Raw genomic sequence first — 18,334 nt, 5'->3', positions numbered from 1 at the left:
TGCTTCCTGTGAGCCAGAGTGTAAAAGGCCTCTCTGCTGGAAAACTCTGTTGGAAGGCAGAATGAGGATGTCATGGAAGCAGCAAAGTATGCCTTCTTTACCACCTCCAGTGCCACTGAGTAGGCTCATTAATGAGCACTTATCAATGTTTGGCTGTATTCGTCTAGAGTTTTTCTCCAAGCCGTCTCCCAGCTTGTTTCATTGCCCTAAATTCTGGTATATACCAAGGTTTGTAACATGCTATTGGAGGTCGCTGATTCACAGGGTTGTTGTAAGTTGTAATCGACTTGAAGGCATGTCACCCACACCCACACACCAAGGAGCCAATAATGTAAATTCATTAATAAACTGACAAAAATTTTACTCAATGGTTTTAACTCTTCAAGATAGGAATGGCGGCTAGAATGAGGTGCTGAGTAACTGGAGCACCAAGCATGACCTTTGTTTCTCTTTGTAAAAATGACAGCTCCTCTCCCCCTCGGTAGTCTAGCATCTGCTCCACGGGATAGGGCATGCTAGCCACACGCAGAAATGTGTTAGATAGCCTTAAAATAAGCAGTGCTGCCGTTCAGTCAGCTAAGTGTGGGACGTAGGAAGCTGCCATATACCAAGTCAGACCTTTGGTCCATCTCACTCAGTATTGCCCACACTGGCAGACAGCAGCTCTCCAGGTCAAGATAGGGGTATTTGCTCGCAGCTGTACCTGAAGATGCCTTCAGGGATCGAGCCCAGATCTTCTGCATGCAAAGCAGATGCCCTGCCATTGAGCTATGGCCCTTCCCCCTTCTCCTCTGCAGAAGAGATAACTTGCCCAACACAGCAAGGAAGCGGAAGGCACGTCAAACAAATTCCCATCGCGACCATCTTCCATCTGGAAACCTATGTCCTCACTGTGGGAGGCTGTGTGGATCCAGAACAGGCCTCCACAGTCACTTACGGGCCCACTGTTAAAGACCTTATCTTGGAAGACAATCTTACTTGGCCACAAGTGATCGCCAATGACAATCCACATCACCAGCTTTGTTTCTCTGTAACATCTGAAGCAGGAGAAGCTGTGCATCATCTACGCCGGTGCCTGGGCATAGTCAAGAGCTAACAGTCGGACCTGTTGGCACTGTTCTCCAGCATGTGTCACCTGGGCAATTGTCTCACTCTGCTTAATGGATGGGTTGGCCCTGCACAGGATGGTAGCCAACTTAGTTTGTCACAATAACAAGAACCCAAAGAGTAAATAAGGTGCAGCAAATGAAAGGGCAGAGACAGGCACTTCTGGGCAAAAGCAAATGGAAACTCACCAGTCAACAGCCTTTCTTGGAAGGTATCCATTTTCCAGCCCTGACTTATGCCTTCCCCACAACTTATAATATGGCAGATGATTTTGGACCAGAAATGCACTATGGCCCACCCCCTGCATTTCAAAGATTTAAAAAAACCCATCTCAAATAAAACTGATGGTTACTATGGATATAGTGAGCATGATAAGATAGGTTGCTGTAAGCAGAAAATAACAATAACAAAATTGTCTTATGTGACGATCCCACAGCTGGCTCTACCTGTGATACACCCACCAAGGCCACCACCTGTCAGGGTCTCGGTTTTTATTTGTTCTCTCACACGCTCTAGCACAGATCTCTCAAGATCCCACTGCTAGGCAAGCACCACCAGCCACTCCCTGTAAACAACACCGCTAGCAGTGTTTCTCAACCTTTTTTTATTTTTTTGTTGCTGGACCACAGTTCCCATAATTCCTGACCATTGGCCGTGCTGACTGGGGCTGATGGCAGTTGTAGTCCAGCAACAAAAAAAATAAAAAAAGGTTGAGAAACACTGCGCTAGAGACTTCGCCTTAGTCTCCCTATGGTTTATTGTTACTTTGTGTGTGTGTGCCCTTACCGTCCACAACCCCCTTGTATCTTTGTCTATAAAGCATACAATCCTGGGTTGCTCTGGATACTTGATGATGTTACAATATCTCCCTTCGCCGCTGCCACCATTTGATACTGTTTCCCTCCAGCCTTGGTAATTACCCTGCCCTCCCTTCTGGTCTGTGTATCCCCAGCCAAGGATCAGGTTTTTGGTAAACCAATAAAAGTATTTATTTGATAACACCAGAAAATAACAAGATTACTTTAGGAAAGTTTAACTAGCGTATGGTTTCATTTAGTGTCACTTTTTATGTTTCCAGTCATATATATTCTGTCTAAATACCAGTCAAATATAATCCAAACCTCCCTCAGAACTCTGCCAATCACTCCTCTCAACAACTCTCCTCTTCCCAGAACTCCACTCCACTCCCTCTCTCCAACTCCTCCTGACTCAACTGTCATCCTCTCATTTATACCTTCAGCCATTCAAACACTCAGCCAATCATCATCCAACATTCTCCAGCATTCTAGCCCTTGTACTCCCCCCTCTCACTCAGTCACTTACCATATATCGCTTAATAAACCCGCACTTACCATATTTACAGTTATCAAACTATAGGGACATCACATCTTATTTCAACAGTTTACATTTGGCCCACATTTCATCAGCTGATCTGTTAGGTCCCAAGGGTCCCATCTTGGTTTGGAGAGTTAGCTGTTGCTTCTTGTTGGAATAAACTCCAGGCCTGTATTCAGTCTCCTGCAAGAGAAGCCTGTTTTCCTCTGCTGGCCGTTGTTGCCCAGCAGCTATTTCTAAGAAAATAGTTTTGGCTGTGAATGAAAGCTCATTAATCCCCCCCCCCCAAAAAAATGGGAACTGTCATTTACCCCCTCACAGAGCAACAATTCCCAGCACCCTTAACAAATTACAGTTCCCAGAATTCTTTGGGGAAAGTCATGTCCTTTAAATATATACCTTTTCCCACCAAAGGGAAGGAGGTGTTTTTGGTACAATAAGAAACAGGGATATAGTCATATGGTTATATTCTTGTCTTTTCTTGCACATACATATTTTCACCTTCTTTATATGTTTGTTGTGTTCTGTGTTAGGGTTTGGGGGAAGAGAACAAGGATTAGGAATGATTCCTTGCAAGGAGTTTAGACTGAGGTAGTTATACATGTATGGTTTCTATTTGATGTGCATAAGTTTGCCTACTAAGTTTGTTGTGTTTGTTATAGTGTGTATTATTCTTGGTGCATGTTTCTGCCAAGCTTCAGTCAGTTTCTGGCTGAGTCTTAGGATGCTGTGATTTGTTGAATGTTTAGCCTAGTATGGCTCTCCATAATGAAGCGCATTTGATGGAGGTTTCCAATCATGCTCCTGAATCTAAGGTGAACATTTTTTCATCAAATGTCTTTAAGAACATAAGAAGAGCCTGCTGGATCAGGCCAGTGGCCCATCTAGTCCAGCATCCTGTTCTCACAGTGGCCAACCAGGTGCCTGGGGGAAGCTCGCAAGCAGGACCCGAGTGCAAGAACACTCTCCCCTCCTCAGGCTTCCGGCAACTGGTTTTCAGAAGCATGCTGCCTCTGACTAGGGTGGCAGAGCACAGCCATCATGGCTAGTAGCCATTGATAGCCCTGTCCTCCATGAATTTGTCTAATCTTCTTTTAAAGCCGTCCAAGCTGGTGGCCATTACTGCATCTTGTGGGAGCAAATTCCATAGTTTAACTATGCGCTGAGTAAAGAAGTACTTCCTTTTGTCTGTCCTGAATCTTCCAACATTCAGCTTCTTTGAATGTCCACGAGTTCTAGTATTATGAGAGAGGGAGAAGAACTTTTCTCTATCCACTTTCTCAATGCCATGCATAATTTTATACACTTCTATCATGTCTCCTCTGACCCGCCTTTTCTCTAAACGAAAAAGCCCCAAATGCTGCAACCTTTCCTCGTAAGGGAGTCGCTCCATCCCCTTGATCATTCTGGTTGCCCTCTTCTGAACCTTTTCCAACTCTATAATATCCTTTTTGAGATGAGGCGACCAGAACTGTACACAGTATTCCAAATGCGGCCGCACCATAGATTTATACAACGGCATTATGATATCGGCTGTTTTATGTTCAATACCTTTCCTAATTATTGCTAGCATGGAATTTGCCTTTTTCACAGCTGCCGCACACTGGGTCGACATTTTCATCGTGCTGTCCACTACAACCCCGAGGTCCCTCTCCTGGTCGGTCACCGCCAGTTCAGACCCCATGAGCGTATATGTGAAATTCAGATTTTTTGCTCCAATATGCATAATTTTACACTTGTTTATATTGAATTGCATTTGCCATTTTTCCGCCCATTCACTCAGTTTGGAGAGGTCTTTTTGGAGCTCTTCGCAATCCTTTTTTGTTTTAACAACCCTGAACAATTTAGTGTCGTCAGCAAACTTGGCCACTTCACTGCTCACTCCTAATTCTAGGTCATTAATGAACAAGTTGAAAAGTACAGGTCCCAATACCGATCCTTGAGGGACTCCACTTTCTACAGCCCTCCACTGGGAGAACTGTCCGTTTATTCCTACTCTCTGCTTTCTGCTTCTTAACCAATTCCTTATCCACAAGAGGACCTCTCCTCTTATTCCATGACTGCTAAGCTTCCTCAGAAGCCTTTGGTGAGGTACCTTGTCAAACGCTTTTTGAAAGTCTAAGTACACTATGTCCACTGGATCACCTCTATCTATATGCTTGTTGACACTCTCAAAGAATTCTAATAGGTTACTGAGACAGGACTTTCCCTTGCAGAAGCCATGCTGGCTCTGCTTCAGCAAGGCTTGTTCTTCTATGTGCTTAGTTAATCTAGCTTTAATAATACTTTCTACCAGTTTTCCAGGGACAGAAGTTAAGCTAACTGGCCTGTAATTTCCGGGATCCCCTCTGGATCCCTTTTTGAAGATTGGCGTTACATTTGCCACTTTCCAGTCCTCAGGCACGGAGGAGGACCCGAGGGACAAGTTACATATTTTAGTTAGCAGATCAGCAATTTCACCTTTGAGTTCTTTGAGAACTCTCGGGTGGATGCCATCCGGGCCCGGTGATTTGTCAGTTTTTATATTGTCCATTAAGCTTAGAACTTCCTCTCTCGTTACCACTATTTGTCTTAGTTCCTCAGAGTCCCTTCCTGCAAATGTTAGTTCAGGTTCAGGGATCTGCCCTATATCTTCCACTGTGAAGACAGATGCAAAGAATTAATTTAGCTTCTCTGCAATCTCCTTATCGTTCTTTAGTACACCTTTGACTCCCTTATCATCCAAGGGTCCAATTGTCTCCCTAGATGGTCTCCTGCTTTGAATGTATTTATAGAATTTTTTGTTGTTGGTTTTTATGTTCTTAGCAATGTGCTCCTCAAATTCTTTTTTAGCATCCCTTATTGTCTTCTTGCATTTCTTTTGCCAGAGTTTGTGTTCTTTTTTATTTTCTTCATTCGGACAAGACTTCCATTTTCTGAAGGAAGACTTTTTGCCTCTAAGAGCTTCCTTGACTTTGCTCGTTAACCATGCTGGCATCTTCTTGGCCCTGGCAGTACCTTTTCTGATCTGCGGTATGCACTCCAGTTGAGCTTCTAATATAGTGTTTTTAAACAACTTCCAAGCATTTTCGAGTGATGTGACCCTCTGGACTTTGTTTTTCAGCTTTCTTTTTACCAATCCCCTCATTTTTGTGAAGTTTCCTCTTTTGAAGTCAAATGTGACCGTGTTGGATTTTCTTGGCAATTGGCCAGTTACATGTATGTTTAATTTAATAGCACTGTGGTCACTGCTCCCAATCGGTTCAACAACACTTACATCTCGCACCAGGTCCCGGTCCCCACTGAGGATTAAGTCCAGGGTTGCCGTCCCTCTGGTCGGTTCCATGACCAACTGATCTAGGGAATAGTCATTTAGAATATCTAGAAACTTTGCTTCTTTGTCATGACTGGAACACATATGCAGCCAGTCTATGTCCGGGTAGTTGAAGTCACCCATTACTACCACATTTCCTAGTTTGGATGCTTCCTCAATTTCTTGGTGGGGTCTTTCTACTGTCTTTATTGATCTGTGTATACAGCCTTGACAAAAATACTCTCCTAAACAACACACAAGGGGGGAAAAACACTTTGGTTTCAGGCTTGTTCTGGGTCTCCACAGGTTGATGCATCTATTTATTTAACATACTTATATACCAGTTTTCAGGGAGACTTTAGAAAGGGGTTTGCAACAGATTATTACAACAAGCACCAATTTTTAAAAAGAGGAAAGACTGCTGCCTAGAAGAAGCTGCAATTGCTTATTTTCTGCTACCCTGAGGGCAAGTTGGCCCTTTAGAAGCCCCTGTGGGGGCAGCTGAGGGAGGGGTGGGCCACCCACCACTGGGAGATGGATGGCAGCAGCTCCCCAGGCTGTTGCTCCTTTGCCTCTCTTCCCCTTGGGAGGCTGGTGGCTGGAGGAAGGACCATCAGAATTTCTCCAGCCCTAGTCACATGTCCTCTCTCTATTCCTGAAATGCACCCACTAGTCCTGCAGCTAATCTCACCTCACTAAAAGGTAGCCATGGAGAAAGTACCAGTGTGTGCTCTTCCACTTCCTATGCACAAACTCTCCCACTCAGAGACTGTGGAAACTACTTGAACAGACAACTAGCCAGCAAAATACAGGATTGCTGGGCGGTCTGTCCAGTTCCAGGCAGCCAGTGGGGGCCTGTGAGGCGTCCTTCCCTGGCTCTCCCTGTCAGGTTCCTACCTGCTCGTGGTTACTGCCTGTCTCTAGGCACCACCAGGGACTCCACCAGTCCGGACCGCACTCTCTTATGGTTTACCTATCCGCTCTAGCACAGATCTCAACAGATCCCCCTGCTAGGCAACCACCAGTAACGTCCCAATACTAGTATTCCCAGAGACTCTGAATACTGGTATTGTTATTCTCTTCACCGCTGCCACCATTTGTTACAGTTCCCCTTCAGCCTTGGTCATTACCTTACCCTCCCTTCTGGTCTGTGAAACCCCAGCCAAGGATCAGGCCTTTGGTAAACCAAATTAAGTATTTATTACAGATAACAAAGCTAACAAGATTAACAATATTTCTTCTTAAGACACATAAGCATATGGTTTTACTCAATACTAATCCGAACTCCACCTCCCTCCTTCTTCACTCTCTCCTGGCAGACAACTCTCTCAAACCCCACCAAGCAATCCACTCTTTCTCTTCTCCCCCCCAAATTCCACAATTCACCACCTCACATTCCCCCTCCTCTTTCACTCCACTTACCATGTATCTTCTAAAACAACAACACTTACCATATATACATTAATATAGGAACATCACATTCCCCCCCCTTAAACAACAGCAGAGTATTATTCCTGTTCCAGGATTTATACGTCGCGTTAACAAATAAAAGTCTCTATGGGGAAAATGTCTTTCTTTGTTCCTCTGTCTGGTCACGTCACTGCAGTCCCAGCCACTTGCCTGGAAAGTCCATCGGCCAGTACATTGTCCTTGCCTTTTATGAACTGGAAGTCCACTTGATAGTCCTGTAGGGCCCAGGACCACCTCTGCAGCATAGTGTTATGGTTTTTCATAGTCTGCAACCATAACAAGGCCCGATGATCCGTAGCCACTGTGAATCTTCGTCCCCACATGTATGGGCGCAACTTGTTCAGTCCCCACACGACCGCTAGGCACTCCTTCTGGACCGACGAATAGTTTTTCTCCCTCGGCGTCAGCTTGCGACTCAGGTACGCCACTGGATGTCTAGTGCCTTCTCTCTCCTGTAGCAAGACGACTCCCAGCGCGAGGTCCGACGCATCTGTAGCCACGATGAATGGTTTCTCATAGTCTGGTGCTATTAATATGGGTCCTTGGCACAAGGCTTGCTTCAGTAGATCAAAAGCCTTCTGACATTCATCCGTCCATACCACACGCTCAGAACACTTCTTTGTTAATTCATGCAAGGGGGTTGCTATTTCCCCAAAATTTCTCACAAACTTCCTATAAAATCCAGCCACACCCAGAAATGCCCTTACTTGTTTTTTGGTTAAGGGGATCGGCCACGCTTGTATTGCCTCCACCTTGCTCCATAAGGGGGTGATTTTCCCACTCCCCACCTTATGTCCTAAATAGATTACTTCCTTTAGTCCAAACTGGCATTTCTTAGCTTGTATTGTGAGGCCTGCTTTTCTTAAGGCCTCCAATACTGTTGTCAGGTGTTGGACATGCTCAGGCACCGACTTGCTAAAAATGGCCACGTCATCGATATAGGCCACTGCAAAATCTGACATGCCTCGCAACACAGTATTGATTAGCCTCTGAAATGAACTTGGTGAGTTCCTTAGTCCCATGGGTAAGGTCACAAACTCATATAACCCATCTGGTGTACTGAAGGCAGTTTTGGCTCTGGATTGCTCGTCTAGTTCCATTTGCCAAAATCCTTTACAGAGATCTAGTGTAGAGATAATGGTTGCTGCCCCCAATAACTCTAACATAGCGTCTACCCTAGGCATAGGATACGCATCTGGGACAGTAATTTTATTGATTAGCCGATAATCAATGCAAAACCTTGTCGTTCCATCTTTTTTCGGAACCAGGACAATACTTGAGGCCCAGGGACTGATGGATTCCCTGATCACTCCTAATTCCAGCATATCTTCCACCTCCTTTTTGATCTCATTCAAAACTTTCCCATTCACACGGTACGGAACAGATCTGATTGGGGCATGATCTCCAGTATCAATGGAATGTATAACTATACTGGTTCGGCCAGGTTTGTTGCTAAAGAGATTCCTATAGGTTTTCAAAACTCTCAGAATCTCTTCTTTTACTTCCTCCTCTACCTCCTCTGACCATTCCACTTGATCTACCCCTCCTTTGTCTTTGCTTTCCTGTACCAAATCTGGAAGTTCAGGCCCACTTCCCTCAGGGAATAAGGTAACTTGCAACACCTTTGCATCCCTGGTATGGTAAGGCTTTAACATATTTACATGAACCACTTTGCTTTTGTTTAATTGGTCTGTGGTAATTACATACGTCACTGTGTCAAGCCTTTCTCTGATGGTATATGGTCCTTCCCAGTTAGCCTGTAATTTGTCATGTTTCCTGGGTATGAACGCCATAACCATATCTCCCACATCATACACACGTTCTCTGGCTGTTCTGTCATACCAGTAACTTTGCTTCTGCTGAGCTTGACTCAAATTCTCTTTCACCACTTCCATCATTTGTTTCACTGGTTCACATTCACCCCCTCTCTCAGCAGGCATCCACAGTCCACATAAAATCCCATTCTCACACACAACTTGACTCCTCAGCTTGTCAGCGAAAGGAATCTGCTGGGTCACAGCCTCTTCCTTTATCTGCTTCAAACTTATATCTTTATGCAGCTCTTCAATGAATTGATCTGCTTCTTCCCCAGAGACCACTTGATACAGTTTGTCTTCTTCAGCAGGCCTGCTAGTGGTTGCTGTGGTGACCTGAGGCTGGTTAACAGATTCCACCCTGTTTGTTTCAGCCCCCCTTAATATGGCTTCTTTTTCTCTGCCAATTTGCTGTCTGCTCACTACATAGATCTTTCCTTGGGCGCCCATTACATCGCTTCCCAGTATTACTGGTTCTTGTTGCGGGGCATTAATGCCTACTTTATATCGGCCCTCTCGGCCTCTCCAAGTCATATCCACCAGGGCCACAGGCAAACTTTCTGGTTGACCCCTCACTCCTTGGATAGTCACAGTTTCCTGAGATAATATTACCTCAGATTTTATTAAATCTGGCCTCAGTAATGTCTGAGCGGCACCAGTATCAAGCAATGCCCAATAATTTGCCCCTTGTACACTCACTTCCTCTCTCAGACTTGAATCAAGGTCTGTTACTTCTGTCCAGTTTATCTGGCAGAACTGAACCTTTTTCGCTGTTTCTAAAGCCTTGGGCTCTGTTTTCACTGCCCTTGTCTGAGCAGGATTACTAATGGGGTTGGCAACCTCACATTGAAAACGTAGGTGCCCCGGTCTACCACATTTGTAGCATAATTTCTCCTCACTTTTAGGGTACACAGATCCACTCTGGGGTGTCCTGTGCCCTTCAGATTTTACTGGAGGACTCACTCGCTGTGGTACCACATCCCTTCTGCCAGCACTATATGGTCTGGGTTTAAACTCTCTTGATGTTTTCCCCACCCAGCCAGTTCTATTAGAGGCGAAGTGATCCGCCATCTCTGCGGCCTCCTGCACAGATGTAGAGGAACGGTCTTTGACCAGGAGCCTTATTTCTGGTGGTAACTGATGGTATAATTGATCCAGTATCATGAGGCTTTTCACCTCTTCCACTGACTGAGCTTTGGCACTACTCATCCACTTTCCAAATATATCCATCAACTTTGCTCCCAGTTCCACAAAAGACCTCCCTGTCTGTATCTGGCAGTTTCTGAAAAGCTTTCTAAAATAATCAGGCCCCAGTCTGAATCTTTTAAACACTGCTTCTTTGAATTCAGCATAGGTGACGGGCCTGTCTGAGGGGAAATATTGGTATACCTCAGCCAATTCCCCTTTAATCAGGTTTGATAAATACTGCATGTATTTATCTTCAGGTAGCCCCCACAACTGAGCTGCTTTTTCAAAGGTGCTGAGGTAAATTTGAGGATCTTGACCAGGCTCATAGACAGCAAAGTCCTTTGGAGTAATTTTTATTTTTGCTCCATCTCTCTCTTTCCTTGCCTCCTCAGAGTGAAATTTCTCTCTATCAAATTTTAACTTTTCTACTTGTAATTCAGCATCCAATGCTCGTTGCTTCTCCCTCTCCTCAAACCCCAATCTCATTCTCTCAATTTCCAACTCCCTGTTTTTCCTTCTCTGCACCTTCCATCCTCAATCTCTCAGCTTCCAACTCCCACTGTTTATCTTTTTCCTCAGCCTCAAAGACACGCTGCTTTTCTTTCTCATCAGCCTCCCATCTTAACTTCTCTCTCAAGTACTCTATATACGCGGGATTGCTTAAATATCCTTCTGGGGTCTCTTCTCTGACAGGTTGTTTTTGCTGGGCAGTTGCAAATCCTATAAGTGCTACCCTCAATTCATCTACCCCTTTACCCTCGTGAGGTAAATTGAATGTTATGCACTTCTCCACCAGCTCCTCTCTTTTCATTTTTATGTATTCAGCCATGGTGTTTGAGTTCACTCACTCTTTGCCACACACTCTTTGCCAGTCACTCTCACAAGTAATCTTGTTTTGTTATTTCTGTTTGCCACACCACTGTATCTGGATTCTCTGTTGTTCGTATCCCACCGCTACTGACACCACATGTGATGTAGTCTCCTTTGTTCATATCCCACCTCTGCCACCACATGTGAGGCGTCCTTCCCTGGCTCTCCCTGTCAGGTTCCTACCTGCTCGTGGTTACTGCCTGTCTCTAGGCACCACCAGGGACTCCACCAGTCCGGACCGCACTCTCTTATGGTTTACCTATCCGCTCTAGCACAGATCTCAACAGATCCCCCTGCTAGGCAACCACCAGTAACGTCCCAATACTAGTATTCCCAGAGACTCTGAATACTGGTATTGTTATTCTCTTCACCGCTGCCACCATTTGTTACAGTTCCCCTTCAGCCTTGGTCATTACCTTACCCTCCCTTCTGGTCTGTGAAACCCCAGCCAAGGATCAGGCCTTTGGTAAACCAAATTAAGTATTTATTACAGATAACAAAGCTAACAAGATTAACAATATTTCTTCTTAAGACACATAAGCATATGGTTTTACTCAATACTAATCCGAACTCCACCTCCCTCCTTCTTCACTCTCTCCTGGCAAACAACTCTCTCAAACCCCACCAAGCAATCCACTCTTTCTCTTCTCCCCCCCAAATTCCACAATTCACCACCTCACATTCCCCCTCCTCTTTCACTCCACTTACCATGTATCTTCTAAAACAACAACACTTACCATATATACATTAATATAGGAACATCACAGGGCCCTACTCCTCTTACCTTACTGAGAGAATCCTCATCATTCTATATTAACTCGCTTCATCCCACATGGCAGGTCACTTTAAGAGGTTTACATTGTTAAGCCAGGGGCTCATGTGGTTATCTCTTAACAAGGGACTGAAGGCTTTAAGGATTGCATCTTACTCTAACGCTGTCTTTGCATCCTTCTGGCCTTGCGGCTCCAGGCCCTTTCTCCTTTGGCCAGGAGAGGCCCCTCAGCACGCAGCGGAGTGGAGGGCAACATCCCTGAAGCCTGGCCCTCATCATCTGCCCTGCAGAGCTTTCTTATTCTGACAGAGCAAAAGTGAGGGAAGAAGAAGGTTCAGTGGGAGAGGTGCAGCATGAAGGGAAAAGGGGAGTAGACTGGCTGGGGCAGCCATGGTGGTGGTGATGGTTTCCAAAAGGCTTTCTGAAGCTGTAATTATACAGCCACGAGAGTGGCTGTATAATATAGTCAGAATGGATTTTTCGCATTCAGCAATGTTAAATTGAAAATACCCCCATGCCATTCTAATGTTTCCCATAAGCTCATTTCAAAACCAAACCTTACAAAGCTTATAGAATCATAGAATCATAGAGTTGGAAGGGGTCTTGTAGGCCATCGAGTCCAACCCCCTGCTCACAGCAGGAAATCCACAGCTAGAGGATCTCCCGCAGATAGCTGTCCAGCCTCTGCTTGAAGACATCCAGCGAAGGGGATCCCACCACCTCCCTAGGCAGTCGAACCGCCCTTACTGTCAAGAAGTTCCTTCTAATGTCCAATCTGAATCTACGCTCCTGCAACTTAAAACCATTAGACCTAGTCCTACCCTCTGGGGCAGCAGAGAACAAATCTGTACCCTCCTCTATGTGACAGCCCTTCAGGTACTTCAAGAGTACAATCATGTCACCCCTCAGCCTTCTCTTCACCAGACTGAACATGCCAAGTTCCTTCAACCTTTCCTCATAAGACTTGTTCTCCATACCGGCTATCATCCTTGTCGCCCTCTTCTGAACCCGCTCCAACTTGTCTATATCTTTCTTAAAATGAGGCACCCAGAACTGAACGCAGTATTCCAGATGAGGCCTGACCAATGCAGAATATAGTGGGACTATTACTTCCCTCGACCTGGAAACTATAGCTCTGTTTATGCAGCCCAAAACCGCGTTTGCCTTTTTTGCCGCAGCATCACACTGCTGGGTCATGTTCAACTTGCGATCCACTACAATTCCAAGGTCCATCTCACACGCACTACTGCTAAGCCAGGTGTTTCCCATCCTGTACCCGTGCATTTTGTTTTTGTGGCCTAAATGCAGAATCCTGCATTTGTCTTTATTGAATGTCATTTTATTAATTTCAGCCCAATTTTCTAGTCTATCCAGGTCCCTTTGGATTTTATTCCTGTCTTCCATTGTGTTAGCTATCCCTCCCAGTTTCGTATCATCCGCAAACTTCATAAGGCTTCCCTCCACCCCAACATCTAAGTCATTGATAAAAATGTTGAAGAGTATCGGCCCCAGGACAGAACCCTGTGGCACTCCACTCGAAACCTCCTTCCAGTCCGAAGCAGAGCCACCGACGACCACTCTTTGAGTACGGCTTTCCAACCAGTTGTGAATCCACCTGACAGTATTTCCATCTAGTCCGCATTTGACCAGTTTGCTAATCAAAAGGTCGTGGGGGACTTTGTCAAACGCTTTGCTGAAATCTAGATAGATGACATCTACAGCATTTCCACCATCTACTAAGCTAGTGACCAGATCAAAAAAAGAGATGAGGTTAGTTTGACAGGATTTTTTCTTGACAAACCCATGCTGGCTCCTTCTAATCACAGCATTGTCATCTAGATAGTTGCCAATGGACTCTTTTATTATCCGTTCTAATATCTTTCCCGGTATTGAAGTCAGACTGACCGGCCTGTAATTCCCCGGATCTTCTTTTTTACCCTTTTTAAAGAGCGGGACGACGTTTGCCCGTCTCCAGTCCTCCGGCACCTCTCCCGTTCTCCATGATTTCTCAAAGATGATGGCAAGAGGTTCCGAGAGTACATCCGCAAGTTCCTTCAATAATCTGGGATGCAGTTCATCAGGCCCTGGAGATTTGCTCATTTAGGTTAACTAGGTATTTCCTGACTATCTCCTTATCAATCTCGAACTGCAGTCCCGACCCCTTACTGAGATTGCTACTGATGCAAGGTTGCACACTGTTCCCTTTTTGGGAGAAAACGGAGGCAAAATAGGTGTTGAGCAGTTCTGCTTTTTCCTCGTTATCTGTCAACATTTTGCCATCCTCATTGAGCAGCAGTCCCACCATCTCCTTGGTCTTTCTCTTGCTTCGAACATATCTGAAAAACCCCTTTTTGTTGTTCCTCACTTCCCTTGCCAGCCTCAGCTCATTCTGGGTTTTAGCTTTCCTTATGCTATTCCTGCAAGCCCGAGCCGCTCGTCGGTACTCTTCCTTGGTGATGCGTCCTTCCTTCCATTCTTTATACATGCTCTTTTTTACTTTTACCTCCTCCACCAGTCTTCCATGTAGCCACATTGGCTTTTTCCGATGTCTTCCATTTTTCTTCCTCTTTGGAATTGTTTGCGATTGCGCTTTTTGTAATTCGTTCTTCATGAACTCCCACGCTTCTTCGGCTCCTTTTTTCTTTAATCTATCTAGTCACGGGATCCTACCCATCATTTCCCATTATAGTCCTGAACTCAGAAATGCTTGCTTAACAACCCTCTAAATTTTCATGGTGATACACAAAACAGAGAGAATAGAGAGTTCAAAGTGTAAAAAGAGTGAGAGAGAAAAACCAGACCCGTTGGACTTTTTTCTGTTAGAGTTCTCATAATCTGTTGAAATTCATTAAAAATCAGCCATGTTCACAGAGTACCTGCAATCCTTTTACTGACCTTGCCCCATACCTTCATCGTCTGCAGTTTAAAAAATGCCTGGCTGATTTTTAATTAATTTAAGAATTTTAGCATTGAAAATTATAATGTTGGGCATGCTCAGTAAGAATCAACTGTCAGTGTTCCAAAAGCCAGACTCCAGCTGCTGGGCTTGCCTAATCAGGGGGCCACACCCACACCAGACCTTTATTTCACTTTAGACAGTCATGGCTTCCCCCAGAGAATCCTGGGAAGTATAGTTTGTGAAGGGTGCTGAGAGGAGACTCCTATTCCCAACATTCAGCCGCTCTGATTGAAGCTCTGTGAGTGGAACAGGGCATCTCCTAGCAACTCTGAGCACTCTTCACTAAGGTTGCCACACATAGGGGGGCCAGGATCTCTTCTCGATCATCCCAGAGTGCAGGACACGGAATAATGGCTCAAGTTACAGGAAGTCAGATTTCGGCTGAACATCAGGAAAAACTTCCTAACTGTGGGAGCAGTATGACAATGGAATCAATGACCTAGGGAGGTGGTGGGCATTCATGAAGCAGCTGGTCAGCCACCTGCAGAGTATGCTTTACGTTGGATTCCTGCATCAAGCAGGAGGTTGGACTCGATGGCCTTTTAGGCCCCTTCCAACTCTACTATTCTGTGATTCTATGTCTTTGCATCGTTTACATAAGTCAGGCGAGTGGGTTGCCCCCTGAAACAGACACTCATAAGATTTCTCTTTTCCCTCCAAACAAGACCAGCTGCCTAAAGATGAATATTAAACAAAGTCCGTGTCCATTTCCTTTTCAGGAGGTGACTGAAACTCACCTATCCCTTTTTTCAGAGGAGCGGAAGGTCCATTGTTGTTGCCATGGGCAACAGTTGGACTACTTGAAGCTAACTCAACCGTTTCCCTGGGCAACCATGACAACAAAGTTCTCTGAAACAGCCTTAATGAATGAAAGATGCAGGTAGATGGTATCTAACTGGAGCAAAATCCATTACTTAATGGCAAGGTCAGGCCCTTTGACTCAGGTTATGAGGGCATGGAGGGATGTGGGTTTGGGTTTTTTGTCTCTTTGGGGTTTTGCTGTGCAAATTCCACTTTTGTTGATGTGATGTCTGCATAGTTCACAGCTGTTGCCCTAGTTTTTTCCCTTCACCTCCCACCCACCTGCTTGTGCAAGGACTACCTCACTGCCACCTGCACTGAATATGAAAACCATTCCTTCCCAATCCACGAACTTCCACTCCCCTTGAAATAAAAGTGCCAATTAAGTGTGAGTGATCAACATTTGTCAGTGAACAAAACAGCCATTGGAAAAGAAAGAAAAAAATCCTGGCAAAAAAGCAGCAAGTTGCTACCTGGGTTTATTGCTCGTTGTATCAGGGCCGGCACCAGACTGTGCCTACCTTGCAACGAAGAGGAGACCCCTGCCCCTCCATGCCATCTGCTAGTGGTCTCCAAGTAGGACTGGGAAACGATTCCTGCCTGAAACTCTGGAGCCCAAGTCACTGTCAATGCTAAAGCTAATGGCCATCGCCACATCTGGTGACAGTGAATTCCATAGATTTACTATCCACAGCACGGAGAAGTCTTACTTTTTTTCTAACGCAAATCTTTCAACATGCAGCTTCACTGGATGGCCCCACTGGGTTCAAGTATCCTGAAAGGAGGAGGAAAACCATCTATTTATTTATTTATTTTATTTATTTATTAAATTTATATACCGCCCGACTAGCAATAGCTCTCTGGGCGGTGAACATAAAACAGCATAAAAATACAATAAATAACAAAACAATACTAAAATACAAGCAACAATCCAACACAATAAACATTTTTAAAATTAAATCAGTGTAACTTAAAATGCTTCAGAGAATAGGAAGGTTTTGACCTGGCGCCGGAAGGAGAGCAGAGTCGGCGCCAGGCGTACTTCCTCAGGGAGACTGTTCCATAGTTCGGGGGCCACCACTGAGAAGGCCCTAGATCTTGTCATCACCCTCCGGGCCTCCCTGTGAGTTGGAACCCGGAGGAGGGCCTTCGTAGCAGAACGTAGTGCACGGGCCGGTTCATATCGGAAGAGGCGTTCCGCAAGGTATCGTGGTCCCGCACCGTATAAGGCTTTATAGGTTAATACCAACACTTTGAATCTAGCCCGGAAACATATTGGCAACCAGTGCAAGCTGGCCAGAACAGGTGTTATATGCTCGGACCGCTTGGTCCTTGTCAGCAATCTGGCCGCCGCATTTTGCACTAGTTGTAGCTTCCGAACTGTCTTCAAAGGTAGCCCTACGTAAAGCGCATTACAGTAATCCAAACGTGAGGTTACCAGAGCATGTACCACTGATGTAAGGTCCTCTTTACTCAAATAGGGACGTAGCTGGGCTACCAACCGAAGTTGGTAAAACGCATTCCTAACCACCGAGGCTACTTGAGCCTCAAGTGAGAGGGAAGAGTCTAAAAAGACTCCCAGACTACAAACCCGGTCCTTTAGGGGGAGTGTAACCCCGTCCAGGACAGGGTATATATCCACCATCCGATCAGAGAACCCGTCCACCAACAGCATCTCAGTCTTGTCTGGATTGAGCTTCAGTTTGTTAACTCTCACCCAGTCCATTGTCGAGGCCAGGCAACGGTTCAGCAAATCGACAGCCTCACCTGAAGAAGATGAAAAGGAGAAGTAGAGCTGCGTGTCATCAGCATACTGATGACAACGCACTCCAAAACTCCTGATGACCTCTCCCAACGGCTTCATGTAGATATTAAAAAGCAGGGGGGACAAAACTGACCCCTGCGGGACCCCATATTGGAGAGCCCGCGGTGTCGAGCAATGTTCCCCAAGCACTACCTTCTGGAGACGACCCGCCAAGTAGGAGCGGAACCACTGCCAAGCAGTATCTCCAACTCCCAACTCCGCGAGCCTCTCCAGAAGGATACCATGGTCGATGGTATCAAAAGCCGCTGAGAGGTCAAGGAGAATCAACAGAGTTACACTCCCTCTGTCTTTTTCCCGACATAGGTCATCGTACAGGGCGACCAAGGCTGTCTCAGTGCCAAAACCGGGCCTAAAACCCGATTGAAATGGATCTAGATAATCAGTTTCATCCAATAGCGCCTGGAGCTGGCCAGCAACCACCCGTTCCAAGACCTTGCCCAGGAATGGAACATTCGCCACTGGCCTGTAGCTGTTAAAATTGTCTGGGTCCAAGGAAGGCTTTTTCAGGAGTGGTCTCACCACTGCCTCTTTCAGACAGTCCGGGACCACTCCCTCTCGTAAAGAGGCATTTATCACTTCCTTGGCCCAGCTACATGTTCCATTCCTACTAGTTTTTATCAGCCAAGAGGGGCAAGGATCCAGTACCGAAGTGGTTGCACGTACCTGTCCAAGCACCTTGTCCACGTCCTCGAGTTGAACCAACTGAAGCTCATCCAACAAAACAGGACAAGACTGTGCTCCGGACATCTCACTAGGATCTACTGCTATAACTTGAGAGTCTAGGTCCTGGCGGATACATGAGATCTTATTCTGGAAGTGATCGGCAAACTGATTACAGCGGGCCTCCGATGATTCCACCGTGTCCAGAGGGTTTGAATGGAGAAGCCCCCGGACAACTCGA

Source organism: Rhineura floridana, chromosome 12, assembly GCF_030035675.1.
Source record: "Rhineura floridana isolate rRhiFlo1 chromosome 12, rRhiFlo1.hap2, whole genome shotgun sequence".
In the NCBI taxonomy this organism is placed as follows: Eukaryota; Metazoa; Chordata; class Lepidosauria; order Squamata; family Rhineuridae; genus Rhineura; species Rhineura floridana.
This window is presented reverse-complemented; position numbering follows the sequence as displayed.